This window comes from Heterocephalus glaber, unplaced genomic scaffold, assembly GCF_053883595.1.
Source record: "Heterocephalus glaber isolate CG9 unplaced genomic scaffold, H.glaber_assembly_v1.0 deba00000594, whole genome shotgun sequence".
Taxonomy (NCBI): Eukaryota; Metazoa; Chordata; class Mammalia; order Rodentia; family Bathyergidae; genus Heterocephalus; species Heterocephalus glaber.
The window spans coordinates 23,802,210-23,819,031 of NW_028258151.1; the positions used below are offsets into that span (position 1 = coordinate 23,802,210).

Sequence of the window (16,822 nt, forward strand, 5' to 3'; positions counted from 1 at the left end):
GGGGTCACTGCTGGAAATCAATAGGAAACAGGCTGGGTCTTGATCAGAAAAGAAAGGCTTTCGGGGAGAATCCTAAGTTTATTCCAAGTCATCTGGAGACTGACTTTCTGGATGGGGAAGGATCTGAAGAATCAATCTAGAGAAAAGAGGGTCTCTGGATGCAGGAAGACTCGGTCAGAGCAACCAGAGGTAAGAAGCTGGGGACAATTAAGATGCCAAGCTGATTGATTTTGTTAAATAGAATCTTTCCCATTTGTAAATATACACCCTCAAATGAATGACTCTTACTGTACCACACTTAAACATTCTGCCTTGCATGGAGCTGGTGGGAGATAAAAATGCTTGCATTTAACATGATGTTTTGAGAATCTTCACGTACTCTCTAGTCCAGAGTATGAGTTACCCCTCAACTTTTCCACTACTCACATTTGAATCTTTTACTGCTTTTCACAGAGGCTGTGAGAAAAGGGGCAGAACTCACACATGACTAGCTGATTCAAAGAAAGTCTCAGCTCATCTTTAGCATACTTTTCCCCCTCAGTACTCTACTGGAAATTGAACCCAAGGCCTTTATACTGAGCTATATCCCTAGTCTTTTTTTATTTTTTAGAGACAGGGTCTCATTAAGGTGCCCAGGTTGGGGCTGAACTTGTGATCCTCTCCTTCAGCTTCTCAGAGTGCTGGAATTATGGTCTGTCCCACCACACCTGACTTTTAGCATAAATTTTTGCTGCCTGGGCAGTAAAGATAAGATGAAATGGACCGGGCTATTGTCTATTTTATAGTGCCATTTCTCCATGAATCAGAGCCTCATTTTAATAGCAGAAATATTTCCCTTTGTTGTCCTAAGTTTGAGAAGCATATTCTGAAGATCCTGGTTCCTTAAGCTCTGCTTCCTTCGGCAGTTTTGGAGGGTAGGCATGAGAAAAGAAATGGAGAGTGAGAGTGGAAATGAGGAGGAGGGATCCCCCATTAAGTCTGTTTACGTACAAGGTAACCCAGACCTATCGAGATCTGCATAGAGACAAGGGTGAAATAAGACTGTTTTGGAAACTGTGGTAGGAAGGAGGCAATGAGTCAGTGCTTACTCTCTCCAGAAAAAGATATTGCTCACTGGGGAGGTTTTGGGGCAAAGCCCGTACATGCATCTGGGGCTGGGGTTGGAAAGACAGATTGGCAGATGGGAATTTGGAGGAAAGGAGTGGGAGAGAGGGAAATGTGAATGAAGGAAAGGTGGGGAAACACATTGGGGAAACAGTACTGAAAGTGGGTCTCTGAGGGGGAAAGAGCCGTCACAAGAGAAGCAGAACTCCTGTGTCATGTTGATAGTGTGGGGAGATTTGCAGAGTGTGTGGCAAACCCACAGACATTCATTTCGGTTTTTTCCTGCTTCTAATTTTTATTTCTTTTCAATCCAACACGTGTGAAATAATTGTGGTTTGGAGCAATGCAGTTTTGGTAATCTTAAGGCTATACTTAGGGTCTAAGTTTAGGGCTTAACCAACACAGTGTACCTGGAAATCATTCTTTATTTGTCAGTAGCCAAAATAGAAGCTGAATCACAGAAGTGACCTAAACACATCTGGTTTCTGTCTCACACCTTCTGCTTTCTTGGGGTGTTGGCAAAGTTTGCTTTTGCTTGTTTGGGCCTCAAGCACTCCTCTCTGATGATATCCTGCTCACCTTGCTCAGAGATGATGGTGCCCTCAGACTGGTCCTTCACAGTTACACTTTCAGATGTCAATGACTGATTTTATGACTGATTTTCAGAGTTGAGCTATAGAGCATTTCATCGACTCAAGTGTCAGCAGTTCCACTCACTATCCCAAACGTTGGTGATTGGTTAGGCTTCATCTTTATTATCTTACCTCTGCTTAAATTGAATTTCATTTGTGCTTAAAGGGAAAGGAGAGGATGGATCTATCTGATTGGAAATATGTACCCTTTTCCCAGTTTAGTAATTAACTACAATTGTTTTCCACTCTACCCCTAGCTTCTAGCCCTGGTACAGAGGAAGAAATAGGCTATGATGGAAGTATCACTATCTCAGTGGCTCTGAAGCCACTAAAAAAATAGTGGGATAGATTTACATCTGTAACAAATATAAATTACTTTTCACACATTCTTTCTATCATAGAAAAAGTAGAATCCTTCAAGATGCTTGTTTGGATACAAGAGAAAATATTAGAGCCTTTATTATATTTATTTTAACATCCTTTTAAAATTTTTATTTTTTGTGTATATGTTATACTAATATTAGTATATTGGTAAATATGTATTATCTATTCTCTCTCTCTGTCTCTACACACACACACACACACACACACACACACACACACGTCATTGCTCTTTCCTTCTTTCTATCAGGAGTTACACTGAGCAGCTTTTTGACAAGTACAAATTCCTGAGAGATTCTTTCTCAGTACCTTTCAAGAGGGAATTAGGAAACTGTAGTAATATGACTCATTTACTTTCTCTAAACCATTTTTTCTTCAATGTACTCTTACGCCAGATTCTGACCTGGGAAACAGATCAAGATGGCTGTCTTCCTGCTGGAGGCTGGAGGCAGGGGAGGGGTTTTCCTGCCCTCCAGGCCTCCCCTTTTACTTGTTCTCTCCCCTGCTCTCCCTGGTTACTATGAACTCTTGTTTGAAAACCACTGTGGTAGCTTGCAAAACAATCATCTTTGCAGATGACTGGTACAACGCTTGAAGCCAGTCCGTAGGTCCTGGCTGTTCTCAGATTAGATCTTGCAGTCATCTCCCACTAGCTGGATCCATCCCAGCCTCTTCCTCACGCCATGTGCTGATCACACCATCATAGCCAGGCTAAGACAAGGGGCTGTAGCTGCTCAAGCCTGACCCTTGGAGTAGATTCCTTCCTTCTCCTATAAACAGCCACCTCCCCCAAGCCGTGGTGAATGGTCAATAGTCATGGTGGAGTGCATTGCAGGTTATTACCAGACCCCTTTAGGAGACACTTTTCTGCTCTTATTTTTGATTTGCTATTACTTCCCTGCACAGAAGTAGCTTCTGCTTAAACTAAATGCAACCCTACATCCTAGGAGCACCTTGCCATTAGCCAATGCAAATGTTCCCATGTGGCTTTGATTTTCTTTCTGGCAAAGAGCCTATTTTCCAAGGATACTTCATGAATAACTGCAAGCGTAAAACTGCCTTCTAAAACTAGGGGGAAATGTAGGGTGTTGTAGATGGAGATATTCCACTCAGGTCCTCCTTCAGCAGGACTCACTGTTCAGCTGCCGGGAGTGTAGTTACCTGGCAGCCTCGCCTGTTAGCAAGACCTGCTCTGCTTTGAATGGCCCCAGGTAACTAGAGAGCAGAGCCGTGGAATGAGGAGCTGGCCACTTATACCTGATGAGGACTCAGTCCCATCAGGCAAACTACCGGGCTAACAGAGTCTGTGTCATGATTGCACAGCTCCCCCATGCCCACTTGTGGTTCCTCCCATGTTTCACAGAAGCCCTCTCCCCACACTGGTAGACTCCTACTTTTGTTTTAGCATCTGCTTCCCAGGGAATAAGAAGTGGGAGAAGGAGTGAGAAAAAGAGCTAAACATAGGTTCCATTATGCTTCTAAATGCCTCAAGTTTACTATTCACATCCTGTAGGTTCCTTGGGGAACCTTGGAGTTACTGCGAGGGATCTGTAAATATACATCTCTGCTCAACTTCTCCTGGAGCTGGATTATGTCTAAATATGTTCAATAACTTACGTGCTATATGTAAAATATATGAATACTAACTTACTGAAATAGGTTAATAGTGCATTTTTAGATCAGTGAGCACTAATAGGATAATACACACACACACACATGCACACACACACACACACACACACATCCAGGGAAAGCTTTTGTTTTGGAGAGGTGTTCTTCTGTTAAAAGGCCTGTTTTAGATGATTCAGTCTTCTCGTCTTCACAGGTTGACTGGGAATTTCCCCAAAGACAAAATAAACTGAAACAAACACATAATAAACAATTCTGAGAAAGGCTGCATGATTTCCACAATGAACAGCTCCAGTCTGACAAATACTGATAACTGAGAGCCGCTAGATTGACCAGTTCTACAGGATAATGAGATGCCCCCCAGTATGGCCTCAATCCCTCTAAAACGTATGCTTACTTTCTAGCCATCATTAGTCTTATCCCTCCTGTTCAAAGAGATGGGCAGGTAAAACATGTTTGGCTTGGCTTAAATATTCCATTGCTTTGTTGTAGCGTACAATAGTTAGCTTTCAGGAACAGGATGGACTTTTGGACTGCCACTTAAGTAGAACCTTACACCTGAAACAGATCAGGGACCTTCTCCAACAGAAGAGGACACTGAAACTCACTCTGGGATAGTGAAACAACTTGTTCAAAGCCAAATAGCTGCTAAGTGGCACACATTTCTCTTAGGAGTAGATAGGAACCAAACTATAGATTGTGATTTGAGGTGATCAAAAGTTACTTGGATGGGCTGGGGATTTAGCTCAGTGGTTTCACCACCTGCTGCTCAAGCGCAAGGACTTGAGTTCGATCCCCGGTACCAAAAAAAAAAAAAAAAAGTTACTTGCTTTATCAGGCTATGCTAAATCATGTTGCTATAACAAATAACACAAATATGTTAATAGATTAGCATAGCGGAATTTTATTACATTTGCACTGAAAGTCCATTGTAGGAATGGATGCTTCTCTAGGACACTTGTCCTCCAGTGATCCCTCAGGGAGCCAGGCTGCTTTAACCTTATGACATCTCCTTTTCAACAAATGACTCCACTGTTGTCATAGCACAGGGAAGCATACTGGTGGGTCCTTCACTGGCTGAAGCCCTTGATGACCCAAAAGCCATAGTCACATGGTCTTATCTAAAAGGAGAGAATATGATAAAAGTAAGCACTCCACCAACCCCTCAGAGTGCCAGAAAATTCCTTTAGTTATTGTTAGGGCAAATTGCAAAAATTCTCCGAGTGTTCATTTATTAAGTCATTATCATCCAATAGCATATAAATAAAGAATTAGTTGATCACTTTTGGTTTAGTCACTAACACCTGGAAGGAATGAATAGCTAGCTATGGGGACATACATTTTCAAATCCCTTCTCTACAAAAAGCAGGGGCTTGGTCAGGCAGTATGAGGTTGTTTGGGAGACCCTTGGGAGAAGCCCAGCTCTGGAAATGGATGGTGGCTGAAGGCAGAGAATGTCTGAAGCAGAGAACTTCCACAGGAAGAAGATGCTGAAAGAGGGTGAAGTCTGCCCTTGAACTTGATCCTTGGATTCATCACTTATCCTCAGGCTGTCCACAAGTAAATCATCTTTCAAATGTCTGTGGGTGTCGTTTGAATAATGCCAGGTCTTATCAAACCTTTGGACTTCTCTGTTTGTCTTCAACCTGCTTTCCCTCTCCATCCCTCTAAGGCTCCTTTGAAAAGAATTTGCTAGTGTAGACTATTGGATTTCTTGCCACATTTTAATATTTACCATGCTGTGGAGACACAAACAGCAGAGATACACATTGCACAGGGAAACAAGTTTGGTTTCAGCATCAAATGATTTATTTGAGTCTTGGCATTTTCCAGGATACCATTTCCGTTGGCCTAGTTGTTTCTGGTCAGGTAACCTGCCAAGGCCTTGGGCTTTGTTAGTATTTCAAGACTGAGTGTTTACCCAAGTCTTTTGAATCATCTGGGCCTGTGGGTTGGACCTGAACACCCTTTTCTTTGAGTTCTTCTACCTTTTCACTCTGAGCCAAAAATAGAAGTGAAGAACCAACTTTACTGCTATGAATATTAAATCTTTCCTCTCAGACAAGTGTTACAAGCAAGGAGTTAGATGAGAAGGGAACAAGGTCTATGGGTCCTATCCACTCACTTTAATGGAGTTTTTCTACAAAATGAGTGAACAGAGATATAGCTTACTAGTGTAGTGCATAACTGCACAATCAGACTGCTTGGATTCCTATCCTGGCTCTACTATTTATTATTTATGTGGTTCTGGGCAGTTTACTTAATCATTTGAAGCCTAGCTTTCTTCAACTTTAAAATAAGAACAATCACACCTAACCCGGTAAATTTGAAGCACAGAGAACATGCAATAAATACTGACTATTGTTTTGTTGTGCTCTGTAGAGTTTCTGGGAGAGATGTCTGATAATTTCATGTCTGTCCCTGCCATGGTAATCATCAGTAGTAATACTACAACGACCCTAGTGGCATGTACTTCAGCTTCTACATCCATAAGTGGGACTAAGGTTGCTGGTCCTTTCTACCTTTGTGGATTGTAGTATCTATCAAATGAAGTAAGAGATGTCTCAGAAAATAAATTTATATTATGGAGATATGAGATATTGTCTATCACTGTTGTTTATTTGGGATGCTATTGCAAAATATCACAGACTGAGTAGCTTATGAACAACATAAATTTATTTATCTTGGTCCTGGAGAGTGAGAAATCCAAGCTCAAGGAGCCAGCAGATTCAGTGTCTGGTGACAGTGCACATTCCCATAGATGGTGCCATCTCACTGTGTCCTCACATGACAAAAGGAGCAAGGCAGCTCTCTGGGAACTCTTTTTTAAGAGCACTAACCCCATTCATATGAGCTCCATCTTCATGATCTACTCACTCCCCAAAGGCCCCACTTCCTCATACTGTCACCTTGGTAACCAGGCTACAATATATGAATTTGAATAGGACACAAACATAGCACCCATATTGAATAAGGTAGTAGCATCAATGGCCATGGTGGCAGTAGAGTGTCGCTGTCCTTCCTCTTAGCATTTGTGATAAGGAGCTATATTTTGCTGGGGATGGGAGCTAGTTCTTAAGGTACTATCTTTGAACAGAAACTAGCACTGTTGAAAATGTTGTTTTGTGACATGCAATACGTCCATCAGAGTCTGAGGCTCTTCTCTTAGATGTTATTGGTGTCTGAGAGGTCAAGTATGGTTTGCCATTCAAGAACCATGGTTGAGCAAAGCAACATTTCATGGCCACACATGAGACTCAGGTGATGGGGAAGCCTCTGCTCCATCTTCTGTCTAATGAGTTCCTCTGAGGCTGGAGCTTTCAGCTTCCTCTCATTAGGAAATAACATGACACTTGCATTCATGGAAAAGGGAAGAAAAAAATTACCAATGCTTTCATCAAACACGGGCATGCCACAGTTCCTCTTTAAAGAGGAAAACTCCATTTTCCCTCAATTGAAAATATTTATAGAGGGGAAGGCTGTTTTGTCCAGAATAAGGCATAAATTTGCATATGCTGTGACTCTCATCTCAGGTGTTCTTTGGTGCTTTCAAAAGAAACTAACCTAAGTAAATACATAAATTAATTAAAATAAATACAAACATGCATACCCCCACACACACATCATACCATATCCACATACATATTAAGCTGCAGAATCAAAGGATATGCCTTTGCTAAGACAGGAAGTTTGGCACCTAGGTAGGCAAGACTAACAGACTGTCGGTTAGCTAGGAAGTCTTTGTGTCACTTCACTCAAGATTGTCTTCCCAGGAAAAAGTTAACTGGCCAAGGAAGCTTGGTGTTATGCCAACTGACCAGCAGAGAAGGCAGGATCCCTTACTTTAGAGCTCCATATATGCCAAAGAGAAGAGCAGCTCCCCAGTGAATCACTGAGGCTTTGTTAGCTGAAGGTTAGCAGACACTAAGCAGGCCAAAGCAACAGATGTCTGCCACAGACCCTGTGTATTATCATCTGCCTCCTTGCTACAATTAGCCCCCTGGGACTGCCTGGGTTTACTTTTATCCAAATGGACTTGACATGTTTCTGTTTTATAGTATCTCTGATAAAATGAAGCCTGTAAAAAGTGGATTATAGTCCTTCCACCAAACATTGTCTCTCTGCTTGTCTCTGGCCCATCTGGAGAAAAGCTGGTGTGGTCCTGCTCGAACAGCTCTGGTTGACTCCTTTCTCTTCTCCAAATCTCCATGCTCAAGATTCTGGAGCTTTGAGTCCAGAGGTCCTTGGTTACCCAGCTTAGCATTTCCTTAGACAGTGAACTAAAAATAAGTGTCCCCACAAACGTTCATGTTGGCAATGACAGTTGGGCCATCACCTCACCACAAAGACACTTGTCATTTGGGGGTTTGGAAAAGGAAAACACTTAAGTGCTAGTTTACTGGCCTAAAAAGCTACAACAACAACAAAAACCACAGCACCTATCCCACCTGCAGACTTCCGGTCAGAGTATCAACTTACAGGGAAAGTTGGGCCTGTGACAAAGGAAGGGACACAGAGGTGTCTGTTTCTCTACACCTTTGTGAGAGAGGGAGAGATGAAGGGAGCTCATGGAAGCTGCCTTTTAAAGGTTTCCCAGACAAACTTTAAAGGAGAGCAACAGTGTTTTTTAAAAAGTGTTAAAACATTTGCAAAGTACAGAGAAACAAAGAAGAAAAACCTGCATTGATGTACAGTATTAATACTTTAATGCATTTTCAATCCTGGCTCCTAGATCAGGACAAAGAGGGGTCAATGGCATTGGGTCACAGATAGGAGTTCTCAGCCTCATCCTAGGGGCCCGCTGTGTGCTCTGAATTGAGAATGAGGCCAGAACCCAAGTTAAACTAACACGATGACACATTTTAATGCATGTCACTCACAGGCCTCTTTTATTCACTCAGTGTTATAACATCAGGTTTTGCCATGTTTTAACATTCCTTTGCCCGTATTGTTTTAGTGGATTTGTAATACTGCATCTAATAGCTCTTCTATAGTATACTGACCCAGGTCCCTGGCATGGGACGCAGAATATTGTCAGCCAAGCTATGATGGGATCTCTAGTACTTTTTGTCAAACAGGAGTCCAGCCTTGAAACCTTTTGGATGTGAGGCCTCAAGGTTACCATCTCTATCTCTGTGAAAAGGCAGATCTTAATGGAACAAAGTCCACAACTGGGCCCATTTATCCAGTTCATGGGTCATTTATCCAGTGACTAAATTATCTTCATTCCTTTTCTATTTTTCACATCCTTAGAAGCCATTCCTGATCTTGCTAGCAAAGAGACAGAAAAGTAAAATTAAGATAAACTATTTATTTTAGGTCTTTATTACTAAATGATAGAAAAAACTGAATGAGGCAGAATCCTTTAAAAAAATTAATACTACCTTTAAGAATACTAGAGTACTAGATTACCACTTTAAGAACACATACTAAAGCCACCTATAATCCTAGCACTCGGCAGGCTGAGGAAGGAGGATTGTTGAGAGTTCCAGGGCAGCCTGGGTTACATAGTGAGTTCAAGGCCAGCCTGAACAGCATAAAGAGACCCTGTCTCAAAAAAAAAAACAGAACAGAACACATATACTAAGTGCTCTTCTACTTTAAAAAATATATTTACACTGTGTTGTAAAATTTGCTTCCATTCTTCCTATAGTTCTTGTGTATATGATAATAGTAATAACATTTATTTTATAAGAAAAGAAAGAGGATTTATAAGCCCTTATTGTTTCTCCTCTAAAAAATATCTAATCTCCTGGAAATCTGTTTGCATCTGTTTTATAAATTCCATTTGTTTCCTATGTTGGGATTCCATCATGTTTCTCAGCTCCTCTCTAGATTTATAGTTTTTATTTATTTATTTTTTATTTATATATTAATTGATACATTTTAGGTATACAATACGTTTACATTTATCATTGGGTGTTTGTACCTGAACATGATGTATCTTAGTTCTTATTTTTTCCCCCATTACCTATGTGGCCTTCACCCCTGCCACCCTTCCCTATTTACATAGGCTTTGTTTACATTTTTTTTTCTTTCTCATAATTTTTCCTTTCCTTTCTTCCCTTTCCCCTTCCCCTTCTGCCACCCCTACCCCTTTGGGCCTTTTGCTATTTCAAATTATCAATTATTTGTTTTAATCATTTTCATCATTATTTGCACTTTCAGTTTCTCACACTAGAGAAACTATTCGGTATTTACACATGTGTGTCCTATTTATTTCACTGAAGAGTATGGCCTCAATATGCATCCATTTAGCTATAAATGTCTCTAGTTTCTTGTTCTTTATCACTGAGTAGTACTCCATTTTATAAAAAACCACATCTTCTTTATCCAGTTTCCAGTTGATGGGCACTTGGGCTGTTTCCAAACCTTAGCTATTACAAACTGTGCTGCTATAAACATGGGTGCTCATATATCGCTGTGGTATGCTTCTTTTAATTCTTTGGGGAAGATCCCCAGCAGGGGAATAGCGGGGTCAAATGGGACCTCTAGTTCTAGTTCTTTGAGGTATCTCCATACAGATTTCCACAGTGGTTGCACCAAACTGCACTCCCACCAACAATGGAGAAGGGTTCCTTTCTCTCCACACCCCCGCCAGCATTTGTTATTGGGTGATTTCTTGATAGCAGCCATTCTTTGTGGGGTGTCCTCTCTAGATTTATTAATCATGTCTTTCACTTTGAGTACAATCTCTGCTGTTATCTGAGAAATTATTTCTGATTTCATTTTTTCCAGGTCTTCTTTTTTTGCCAGTTCAGGGAGTCCAGGTAGTTGAGTGTCAGAGTGTTCTATCTCATTTTCCTTTAGGATTGCTGTAGGTGATCTGGAAGTCTGGTTTTGAGACTTGTTTATGTGTCTTCTCATTTCGACTGGGGGTGGTGGTGGGGTGCTGCTGGTGCCCACGCGGCTCACCTCCTGTGCACTGGGAGCAGTGGTACCTCTAAAAACTAACTAAACTTCTCTAAAAGCTCCTGGGACATTGATGTTCTTTCTCTATCACATTTCAGTTATCTGGTCACTGGGTGTCCATCTTTGTAGTATTTACTGTAATGACAATTAAAACAGCAACAAGAGCTAACATTGAGTGCCTGCAGCCTGTTAGAGGTTGCATATTTAATCCTAACAGAGGGAGAGTGTTTACATCAGACCCAAGGGGCCTTTTTGGAGGTAATAGCTGCAGGAAGAGCTGGGGAGATAATTCTGGTGTGGACAAAGGGCCTGGAGTGTGGAAAAACATGACCTCTTCTGCCAAGGTTTGGGATTAGTGAAGGAGATGGAAAATGGAATCACACCTATATAGAAAACTCTCTGAGAAGAGAAGGACAAGATGCAATCTTAAGAAGCTCACTCAGGAGACGTGGTGGCCCATGTCTGTAATCCTGGCACTCGAAAGCCTGAGGCATGAGAATCACAAGTCCCAGCCCCACCTGGGCAATTTTGAAACTTAGCAAGACCCTGTCTCAAAATAAAAAAATTAAAAAGGGACTACAGATGTAATTCAGTGCAAAGGCCCCGGGTTTAATCCTCAGTACAAAGAAAAAAAGAATTAAAAAAGCAAAGCTCACACAGATCTACACCTAGACAGATGAGGGATTGAGCTGGGGTGTATACAGGAGGGCATTGCTGATGTGGTTGGAGCAGAACATGGTGCTGGCCTAGGCTCAGGGGCCACAGGAGGACAGAGGCAGAGGCGGACACTCTCGATGCATTTTGGAGATCGAATTGACGGGACCTGCTAAACTGCAAAAGGAGGTAGGATGAGGGAGAAATAAAGGCCAAGCCCTGGGTTATAGATTTGGACTCCTTGGCTAAGGGTGGAACCATGTTCTAAGATGAGAAAATCTGGGGGAGTAACTGACTCATGAGTCCGGAAATGAAAGGTTCTATTCTTGTCATTTGCCAAAACTGATTCTCTAACAACTACAACTAAAAAGAACACAAAACTAGAAGCTTTAACCTTTCTTTCATCCATTTTGTGTAGTGAAAGTGTTGAGTTCAGGCCAACCTGAACCTGCCTCTTTTCAGGTTGTGTGACTTCAGTTAAATTACTTAGCCACTTGCTACTGAAGCTTCAATTTCCTAATCTGTAAAAGAGAATTAATATTGCCTGCCCAACACTGTTGTTTATATGCATTGATAAAATGCATATAAAACTCCTGGCATACTGGGACCTAGTAATTCCTTTACCTAAATGTTACTTGCATTTCTTTGAAATAACCTGCACCAGGCAGAGCTGCTGTATGCACTGGATCCTTGTTCAAGGGAGTCTTTTCCATCCTTTAACTTGGGTGACAAGATCTGATACTGATAAAGAGTGCCTGGAAGTCAGTGGTGACCTGCTTTTCATGTCATTTGCTATCTGAATTCCCCCATCGAAATGTTTCTTTCATTCTTTCATCTGAAAGCTTTTGTCCTAACTGAAATACCAAGGGCCTCAAAAATGATAATACGATAAGACCTGTTTGTCAATAACGGAATATCAACATAATATGGTGATTAAGAGCCTGGATCCTGGAGCCAGCTGCCTAGGTTTGAATTGTGTCTCTGTCACTTATAAACTGTGTGACCTTTGGCAAGTTACCTGACTGCTCTGCCCAAGTTCCTTCATCTGTGATATTGAGGCTTTAATCATTCCTACCTCATAGGATTGTTGCACATTCGAATGGCATAGATATATACAAATTCACAAGACAACATCTGGGAAATAATAACCACTATATGAGCATGTGCTAAATAAAATACAAATAATTAAGGTATTATCAAACAGATGCATTTGAGGAGGTTAGTGAAGGGCAAGGCTGGAGAGGAAAGGGAGGTCTGGGGAGAGGCTAGGCCTCTAGATGAAGTGGAAACAAGGGTGAGATACTCCGGGGGCAATCGTGTGAGGAGCTGAGAACTTTTCTGTATCCTCTTTTGTCATATCGAGCCTCTGAAGAAAGAAAATAACGGAGTAACACCAGTTACAAACACAAGGGACTGATTTTTTCCTCTTAGAGGCAGCCTCTAATCTGGTTGAGCTCAGGCAAGATAACAAACAGTTCCACCTGCAGAATCTCTTAACTAGATAAAAAAGCATGGTGAAGGCATCTCCTATCTCCCTGATCTGGCCTGAATGTGTGGTTGCCTAGGACTGATCAACGTATCTGCCTGATTCCCATCACACACCATTCAGAAACCTCAGGGAAGATGAATCGTTTCTGACATGATTGAAAATTGACTAGGAAATCTAGGAAGTACAGTATATGAATTTTCTTTCTTGTCATTTTAGAGGAAAATTCTTGGTGGGCTGTTTCATTTTGATAGCAGTTGGCTTTCATCACTAATGTAACCTCCTATTTGAACCAAACTGGGGACAGAATCTCAGTGTTTCAAAAAAAAAAAATGAGGCCAGAAGAAAGGCTGTGAATGAATCCTTGAACTTACCTGCTCCTTAGCTTTTCCAAAAATGGTGACAGTGTGTAGAGAAAATGGATCTTGTATACACTGCTGGTGGGAATGTAAAATGGTACCACTATGGAAAACACTATACAGTTTCTTTGAAAAAATAAACACACAACTACCATATACCCCAGCAGCTGTACCTTTGACTGTTCATCCCAGTAAATGTATGTTCCCACGAAATCCTGTACATGAATGTTTATAGCAGGTTTAATCATAATAGTCCCAAAGTGGAAATAACCCAGATATATTTCAGTGATTGAATGGCATCTCTCCCTATTCACTCCACTCACCTGAGCTCTGGCACCACCCTAGGGCGATCCCTCCCTAATCACTTCCCTCCACCCACTTGAACACCACCCTAGGAGCATTCTATATAACCCCAGACCAAAGCACATAAGGCCCTCTTTTACTCTCTCACTTTTGAGCCTGCAAAGAATGGAGGAGTCAGAACCCAAACAAAAAGAACCTTGCACACAGGGTGAGGTCAAGGATGATAAAGACTACCCACCCCATGTGCCGTTGCAACAGAACCAGCAATTACTGCTCTAGAAGCTGCTGCAGCAAAGATGCAAGGAACAGTGGGGCAATGGGAGTGAGCCTAGGGAGATGAGAACAACATCCCACTGAGCCCTCAGTGTCCAATGTCAGCCTCCTGGATTTGCACCAGCACCTCAAAGAGAAGGCTGCAGCCTGCAAGGAGTATATGAAGGAGAAGCAGTTGAAAGAAGAGAAGATTCTGGAGAGTGTGGCTGAGAGCTGAGCCTTGGTGTCAGTGAGGGAGATGGCCAAGGGCATCACATACATGACTCAATCAAAGCCAGTTGGACACCCTCCCTTTATATCCTGAGCATCTCTGAAGAGCGGCACAAGCATGTATAGAAGAAGAACCACATCTTAGTGGAAGGAGATGGTGTCACACCACCCATCAAGAGCTGCAAGGAAATGAAGTTTCTGGCAGCCATCCTTCAAGGCCTGAAGAGGAAAAGCATCCTCCACCTGACACCCCTCCAGATCCCGGGCATCTCCACCATTCTATCTGGCTGGGACATGATTGGCATCACCTTCATGGGGTAAGGCAAGACCCTTGTGTTCACACTGCCCGTGTTCTACCTGGAACAAAAGAAGCAGTTGCCTTTCTGTAAACATGAGGGGCCATATGGACTCATCATCTGACCCCACCCCCACCTGCAGGAGCTGGCCCGGCAGACACATGGCATCCTGGAAGGTTACTGCCACCTGCTGCAGAAGTATGGTTCCTCCTCCTTCGCCGTTCTCTCTGCATTGCGAGCATGTCCATCAAAGAGCAGATGAAGACCATCCGACACAGTGTGCACATGTTGGAGGCCAGTGGAAGATGGTCAACCAGATGTCTGTTGCTATCTGGCCCTGGATGAGGCTGACTGCATGATGGACGTGTGCTTCAAGGGTAACATCCCCACCACCATCTCCTACTTTAAAGGCCAATGGCAGAATCTCCTCTTCAGGACCACCATGACAAAGAGGATTCAGAACTTCTCCGGGAGTGCCCTGGTAGAGCCTGTCACTAACAGTGTGGGGTGCACTGAGGCTGCCAGCCTGGATGTCATAAAGGAGGTGGAATACATGAAGGAAGAGGCTAAAATGGTGCATCTGCTCGACTGCCTACAGAAGACAGCTCCACATGTGCTCATCTTGGCAGAGAAGAAAGCAGACATAGACACCATCTCAAAGGGTGCTGCTCAAAGTGGTCAAGGCTGTGGCCACCCATGGGGCCAGAGACAAGGAAGAATGGATCAATCCCAATAAAGTATTTCTGGAGGGCAAGAAAGATGTCCTGGTGGCCTCAGATGTAGCCTCCAAGGGCCTGGACTTGCCTGCCATCCAGCATATCATTGATTGAGAATTATGTGCACTGTATCAGCCACACTAGGTGCTCAGGAAACACTAATGTTGCTACAACCTTCATCAATAAGGCTTGCAACAAATGCATGCAGATAGACCTCAAGGTCCTACTTTCAGAGGTGAAACAAAAGATGCCACTAGTGCTCCAAGAACTGGACTGAATAGACAAGTCCATGCTGGACATTGGAAGATAGCATGGCCGTGTCTTCTGTGGGGGCCTTGACCATCAGATTACAGATTGTCCCAAACTTGAGGCCATGCTGACCAAGAAGGTCAGCTACATCTGCCACAAGGACTACCTGTGATAGTCTTCTGTGGACTTCTGAGCCATCTGTTTCCCCTCCTTCTAATGGCTGATCAATAAAATGTATGTCCTCTGTAAAATTAATAGATGACTTGGGTTTATAATCTTCATATAGTTTTGAATTGTAGCATGGGTAAAAGTGTCTGGATTATGTATTGTCTTAGTTCTATGTACTTGCTTATAAGCATAGGGTTATTATTTTAATGTTGATTATATGTATTATGTTTTATGTAGTACAATACATGTACTTATAATATTTGTTACATTGTTAAGGTACAGTTCATTAATGCACAAAGTACATAAGGTAAAGAATAGTATGGAATAATTTTGTAAAATGGTACAATATAAGTGAGGGAATAGTTTAATTAGAATAACAGATTTGGGTGCAGATGGTGGAGCTGTAAGCTTCTTGCTTGATTTTGATGTCCTAGGGAAATGAATTCTCCATTTTTGATTTATAAGACCAGAGTAATATTTCTACTACAAAGACTCATCATTTTATTAGTTTATGTTCTAGTAGGCTCACTAATGGTATAAAGATTAAAATAACAGAAAAATATAAGACAAATGCTAGTTGACCAGTAATAGTAAAAGGGTATTCTACTGGCTGGCCTCCAATCCATGTTAGCACAAGTAACTTTGCTGCTAAAATTCAGATAGGCATTGACTCAAAAGACCAAATATCATGCTTCATTGTTCTGATGTGTGAAAGGTAGGAATGATAGTTAACATTAGGATAGAAAATATTAATCCTTGTAACCCTCCAAGTTTATTGGGGGTGGAATGTAAGATTGCATATGTGAATATGAAATATTCTGATTTAATATGTGGAGACGTGTTAAGCAGGCACGTGGTATGTAATTATCTGGGTCGCCTATAACTCTGGAGAGAACAAAACTGAAATTAGCCAAGTTAACACTGAATAGAACACCTCTTCTCAGGAAGCCTGTATGCCAGTGAACCACACTCCTGAGTGACCTGCTGGGCCACTTGGCAGTTCCTTGTCAAGGGTCAGCTGGACAGTAATGCAGTTCATCACATTATGACTCACCCTTCTTTGTCTCTTCCATACTTTAAACTTGTACCTCCCCACTGAGCCATCAGTATTTTAATCCTTGCCTCAGGCTCTGTTTCCTAGAGAAGCCAATAAAGATAACATTCAAATGGAGATGTCAAGTAAGAAGTTAAGTCTAGAAGTTAGGAGAGAAGTTAGGGACAGAACTATTGACTTGGAAACCTCAAAAGATACATGGTATTTAGGACTGTGGTACTGGTGTAATCATTGTAGAAAGTGTATGAATTGAGGAACAAACCTAGGGTACCCTAACATGTCATATTCAAGAAGAGGGGGTTGGATCCAGCAGAAGGGAACTGAGAAAAATAGTCAATGAGGTAGAAGAAAACTCAAGGGGGTATAGTTATAGAGAAAAAAGAAGAGAGTATCCTA

The 16,822-nt window shown here is 41.9% G+C and overlaps 1 pseudogene; it reads left to right on the forward strand.

The window, feature by feature from the left end:
- The first annotated feature begins 13,956 nt into the window (after positions 1-13,956).
- On the forward strand, positions 13,957-15,397 carry LOC101702914 (putative ATP-dependent RNA helicase DDX41 pseudogene; annotated as a pseudogene).
- Positions 15,398-16,822: the final 1,425 nt, after the last annotated feature.